At 48.2% G+C, this 6228-nt stretch overlaps 1 pseudogene; it reads right to left on the reverse strand.

Annotated features, from left to right (window-relative positions):
* Nucleotides 1-922: 922 nt before the first annotated feature.
* On the reverse strand, nucleotides 923-1031 carry LOC123463025 (annotated as a pseudogene).
* Between the last annotated feature and the right edge of the window lie 5197 nt (nucleotides 1032-6228).

Here is a 6228-nt window from a genome sequence, read left to right on the forward strand (position 1 = left end):
GAAAGCCTTGTACTAACTAGCTTGGAGGATAGCTGAGCAACGGCTATGACTTGTTCAGTCTGAAGCCACCTGAGAAACTGGCCCAAGGAAGGAAGAGAACAATGGTCCTGGTGGCAAGTAAGAAGTAAACTTGTATGGGTTCACAACTGCGTAGTTTTTAAATGGCTTTGGATTTTAAAAACGTGTACTGCTTCATTTTGTGTGTGTGTGTGTGTGTGTGTGTGTGTGTGTGTGTGTGTGTGTGTGTGTGTTTAAGAAACAAATCAAAAGATAGAGGTCAACACAATTTGGAAACACAAAGTGGAGGTGGAGTGACTGGAGGTCACTCCGGGTGTGGCATTTGAGAAAGTCAGTCCTTGGAGTAAACGGCACCGTGGTTCTGGCAGCAGATACAAGGGAATGATGCTCTGGAGAGGAGGTAGGGACACTGCCATCAGCCAGTGGACAGACGAGGGTCCCAGCTGGAGGTGGGATGTTCTCGTAAGTGGGTCTCCATGCACAAGTAGATGGTGTATGCTGTCAAACAAGCCAGACAGCCTTCAAGGTACGATTGGCCACCAAGCTTCTCTGCTTCTGCATAAAGGTTATTTAGAGTCCGCACTGTTTCTTCAAATTGTTGCCCATCAATCCGGTTCTCCAGCTCGGCGGGGAACTTGGCCTGGAACTGGCAGCGTGTGCCAGCTGCTGCAGTCCCTCTGGTTGAAGACCTTCCCGGACGCCGGTGCCTGCTGCGGCCTCATGGCGAGGACAGGAGCCGCCGAGCTGCGTGCTGGGGAGAGGCACGGTCGGAAGCTCCCACGCGGGCTGGGTCCCCGGCCCCTCGCCCGCCCTCCGTCCACGGAAGCGCGAGGTCTACCCTCGCCAGCCCGGGCAGCCCGGAGCCCGCGCCCCACTCCACCTGGCTCGGCCACAGGAGCACCAACCCGGCTCCGGGGACTTTTATATGAAAAAAAAAATTTTTTTTTTTCAATTAGCAATAATCGCGCCTCGGATAAACCTGATTGGCTACGATACTGCCACTGCGCAAAGCTTTTATTTGAAATTTTTATGAGAGAGAGAGAGAATTGGTGCACCAGGGCCTCCAGCCACTGCACTTGAACTCCAGACGCATGTGCCACCTTGTGCACATGTGCGACCTTGCGCATGTGTCCTCTTGTGCATCTGGTTTACGTGGGATCTGTGGAATAGAACATGGGTCCTTAGGTTTCCCAGGCAAGTGCCTTAACCGCTAAGCCATCTCTCCTGCCCTTTTACTTTTATTTATTTATTTGAGAGAGAAAGAGGCAGAGAGAGAGAAAATGGACATGCCAGGGCCTCTCGCCACTGCACATGAACTCCAGATGCATGTGCCTTGTGGGTACTGGGGGACTGAACCAGGATCCTTTGGCTTTGCAGACAAGCAACTTGACCATTAAGCCATCTCTCCAGCCCGAAAATGTTATTTTGGTTCGTGGTTTCATTCCAGAATCTGTTGGTTCTGGGCCTGTGGGCAGCCGTGAGAGCAGAAGCATCACGAGGCAGAAGCTAGTCACCTCATGGAGGACAGGAAGCAGAGCACCAGAATGCCTGCGCCACTGGCTTGCTTTCCTCCCTCTTATCCCATCCAGGTTCTCAGCCTAGGGGATGGCGCCCCCCCACACTCAGGGCGGTCTTCTCCCTTGTTAGTTGTCCCTGGAAAGGCCCTCACCCACTCACACTGTAATCTTCCAGGTACTTCTTTTTAGTATTTTAACTTAATTTGTGTGTGCACATGCATATGTGCATGCATCAAGGCCTCTTGGTTCTGCAAAGAAATGCCAGACACCACACCTCTTTTTGTGTCCAGCTTATACGAGTGGCTTGGGAATCAAACCCTGGCTGGCAGGCTTTGTAAGCAAGCACCTTTCTTACCTTCTTTTTTTTAAAAAAAAAAATATTTTTTTCATTTATTTATTTGAGAGAGGAGAGAGAAAGAGCTAGAGAATGGGCACATCAGAGCCTCTAGCCACTGCAAACAAACTCCAGACACATGTGCCCCCCCCCCTTGGGCATCTGGCTTACGTGGGTTCTGGGGAGTTGAACCTTGGTCCTTTGGCTTTGTAGGAAAACACCTTACCCACTAAACCATCTCTCCTACCTTCTTAAAGAAGCCTTCTCTGGGCTGGAGAGATGACTTAACAGAAAAGGTGCTTGCTTGCCAAACAAAAGGACCTAAGTTCAATTCCCCAAGGCTCATGTAAGCCAGATGCACAAAAGGATGCATGCATCTGGAGTTTGTTTGCAGTGGCTAGAGCTCTGGCATGTTCATTCTCTCTCTCTCTGCCTCTCTCTCAAATAAATAAATAAACATATGTTTTTAAAAAAGAAGCCTTCTCTGATCACCCCATCTATCACCCATGTTACTCCTTATGGTTTCTTCTTCTTTCTTTTCATGCTTTCTAAGTGATTGAAAAGTGGGAATGGAGCTGGGAGTGGTGGCACATGCCTTTAATTCCACCATTTGGGAGGAAGAGGTAGAAGGTGAGTTCAAGGCCATCCTGAAAGTATGTAGTGAATTCCAGGTCAACCTGGACTAGAGTGAGGCCCTACCTTGAAAAAAAAAAAAAAGCCCCAAACAAAACAAATAACCATCCCCCCCCACAAAAACCCACAAAACAAAGCAAAACAAAACAGAAAACTGGGAATGGTAGATATTCTCCGTTTGAAATCACCCACCATGGTCATCTTCCCAGTGTCACAGTGCATGAATCAGAGTGAAACTTCGTAAATATTTATCAAATTAATTTGCATCTTTGTTTTTCCCCATACTGTCTCACATAGTGTGGGATTAATGAATCCTGAATGAATTATAATCATTTCAGCCGGAGTCCTCCAAGACATAGCAAGCGCCTATCTCTCATCTCTCTCTCCCTGTCTCTCTCTCTCCTTTGCAATTCTGGGATGGAACTTACAGCCTTGTATTTGCTAGGCCATAGTACTGTACCACTGAGCTACAACCCCAGGCCTGCCTCCCTTCCCTCCCTCTCTTCCTTTTTTTTTCAAGCAAAGAGTGACAGGGAAGAGAGAGAGAGAGAAAGAGAGAGAAAGAGAGGGAGAGAGCAAGAGCATGCCAGAGCCTCCAGCCACTGCAAATGAACTCTATTACTTTGTGCATCTGGCTTTATGTGGGTAAGAGGGATTGAGTCAGGGTCATTAGGCTTTGCAGGCAAGTGCCTTAACTGCTGAACCATCTCTCCAGTCCCCCTATTTTTTTTTTCATTATTTAAAATTTGGAGCCAATGAAGGGATGACTTAGCAGTTAAGGCATTTGCCTGCAAAACCAAAGGACCCAGGTTAGATTCCCCAGGACCCACGCTAGCCAGATGCACAAGGGGATGCATGCATCTGGAATTGGTTTGCAGTGGCGTGCCCATTCTCTCTCTCTCCCTCTTTCTCTGTCAAATAAATAAATAGAAATAAAATATATAAAATTTGGAGCCGAGCATGGTGGTGTGCTCACCTTTAATCCCAGCACTCGGGAGGCAGAGGTAGGAGGATTGCTGTGAGTTCAAGGCCAGCCTGAGACTACACAGTGAATTCCAGGTCAGCCTGAGCTAGAGTGAGACCCTACCAAGACAGAGCTATTGTCCCGAGCAGTCCCTGAACTCTTGATCATTCTGCCTCAGCCTCCCGAGTAGCTGAGATTACAAGCCTGCATCACCAGGTCTAGCTTTGTATGACTATTCTAATTTCTGTGCGTCAGGAATTCTAGCAAGTTTGCTGTGTGCTCATGGTTCTACATCTTTTAGAAGATTTTTTTAATTAATTAATTAATTTATTAATTTATTTGAGAGCGACAGACACAGAAAGACAGATAGAGGCAGAGAGAGAGAATGGGCGCGCCAGGGCTTCCAGCCTCTGCAAACGAACTCCAGACGCGTGCGCCCCCTTGTGCATCTGGCTAACGTGGGACCTGGGGAACCGAGCCTCGAACCGGGGTCCTTAGGCTTCACAGGCAAGCGCTTAACCGCTAAGCCATCTCTCTAGCCTCTTTTAGAAGATTTTTTAGGATTTAGATCAAGGCTGCAGTCAGCTGACTGGGACTGGAGCATGCCAGAGGTCCTTGCATTTTGCTGGCAAGATGGAGTTGGTTACTGGCTGGACATGAGCCTCACATTACAGAACTTCCCACGAGGGATCAAGAGTGAGCAAAGAGGAAGTTGTCATGTCTTTTCTGTCTGTGGCGGTTTGATTCCTGCGTCCCCCATAGACTTAGGTGTTTTGCATGCTAGGTTCCCAGCTGATAGAAATTTGGGAACTAATGCCTCCCAGAGGCAGTGTATTGTTGGGGGCAGGCTTATGGTATTGTAGCCAGTTTCCCCATGCCAGTGTTTGGCACACTCCCCTATTGCTGTTGTCCACTTTATGTTGGCCAGGGGGTGATATCCACCCTCTACTCATGCCATCATTTTCCCCTGCCATCGTGGAGCTTCCCCTCAAGCCTTACGCCAAAATAAACCTCTTCCCCACCCCCCCACAAGCTGCTCTTGGTTGGGTGATTTCTACCAGCAATGCAAACCTGACTGCAACACTGACTTAATTCTTGGAAATCATGCTCTGGGTACATGTCCTATGGTCAGCCCTCTTCAGTCTAGGAGGAAACTTTAAAGGGCACAGGTAACAGGCAATCAAGAACAATCCAAGATGGGTGTGTTGGCACATGCCCTTAATCCCAGCACTGGGGAGGCAGAGGTGGGAGGATCGGCAGGAGTTCGAGGCTAGCCTGGGACTACATAGTGAATTTCAGGTCAGCCTGGGCTAGAGGGAGACCCTACCTCTAAAAAAATAAACCCCAAACACCCAAGGTTAAAAAAAACAACAACCCAGCAGCCTATGCTGGAGACTGGTTACCACCTCTCCCTGCACCAGGTCTCCTTTTCCCCAGCCGCCTGTCTCACTCATTCTCATAAACTCCATTTTCATCAAACTGCAATTTAGTGTTAATCCAATTATTTCACTCTGTCTCTCTCCAGTAACTCCAGGAGAGCAGAAAGTTTTGTTTGTGGCAAGTTCTTGATTGAGTTATAGCGATTTGTTTCTGATTTTTGGGTTTTTTTTTTCTTTCTGTTTTTTCCAGGTAGGGTCTTGCTGTAGCCCAGGCTGACATGGAATTCACTATGTAGTCCAGGGTGGCCTTGAACTCATTGTGGTCCTCCTACCTCAGCCACCTGAGTGCTGGGATTAAAGGTGTGCACAACCACTCTCTGTAGTTTCCAAATTTTTTTTTTTTTAATATTTGAGACTGGAGAGATGGCTTAGAGGTTAAGGTGCTTGCTTGCAAAGCCAAAGGACCTCGGTTTGATTCCCCAGGACCCACATAATCCAGATGCACAAGGTGGCACATGCTTCTAGAGTTCCTTTGCAGTGGCTGGAGGCCCTGGTGTGCCCATTCTCTCTCTCTCTGCCTCATTCTCTCTCAAATAAGTAAATAAAATATTTTATTTTTAACTATTTTTTAAAAATAATTTATTTATTTGAGAGAGGGAAAAGGGGGTGGGAGAGAGAGCGAGCGACAGAGAGAGAATGGGCGCACCAGGGTTTCCAGCCACTGCAAACGAACTACAGATGCATGCGCCACCTTGTGCAGCTGTCTTATATGTGTACTGGGGAATCGAACCGAGGTCCGTTGGCTTTGCAGGCCTTAACCGCTAAACCATCTTTCCAGACCTTAACTATTTTTTTAAAATTAATTTATTTGAGAAAGAGAACGAGGCAGAGAGAATGTGTGCACCAGATGCCTCTAGCCACTGCAAACGAACCCCAGAAGCATGTGCCACCTTGTGCATCTGGTTTATGTGGTTCCTGGGGCATCGAACCCAGGTGCTTTTACTTTGCCTGCAAATGCTTAACTGCTGCCCTTCCTTTCCAGCCCTTGTTTCTGAACTTTCACAAGCGTTTCTCTCTTTTACACTGGCTGCTCCTTGCTTGGAGAGCTTGTATAGAACTTAAAAGCTTCTAGCTGCGTATGGTGTCTCGCCTCTCATCCCAGCATTAGGAAACCAGAGGCAGGAGGATAGCAGTTTTGACACCCTAACGCTAAACAACAAGCAGGAAGGGCTTCTAGAAGCCTCCACTGTTCTAAGTGGTAAAGGGCTTTGTACAGGTTCAAGCTCCCCCCAGGCAGAAGGCGGGCGAAACCTCAGCCCTAGCAACGAGGGCGGGGCTGAGCGCGCTGGTTGCCTAGGGCGCGTCACTTCCGGGTCCCGGGCG

Source organism: Jaculus jaculus, chromosome 8 (assembly GCF_020740685.1).
Source record: "Jaculus jaculus isolate mJacJac1 chromosome 8, mJacJac1.mat.Y.cur, whole genome shotgun sequence".
NCBI lineage: Eukaryota > Metazoa > Chordata > Mammalia > Rodentia > Dipodidae > Jaculus > Jaculus jaculus.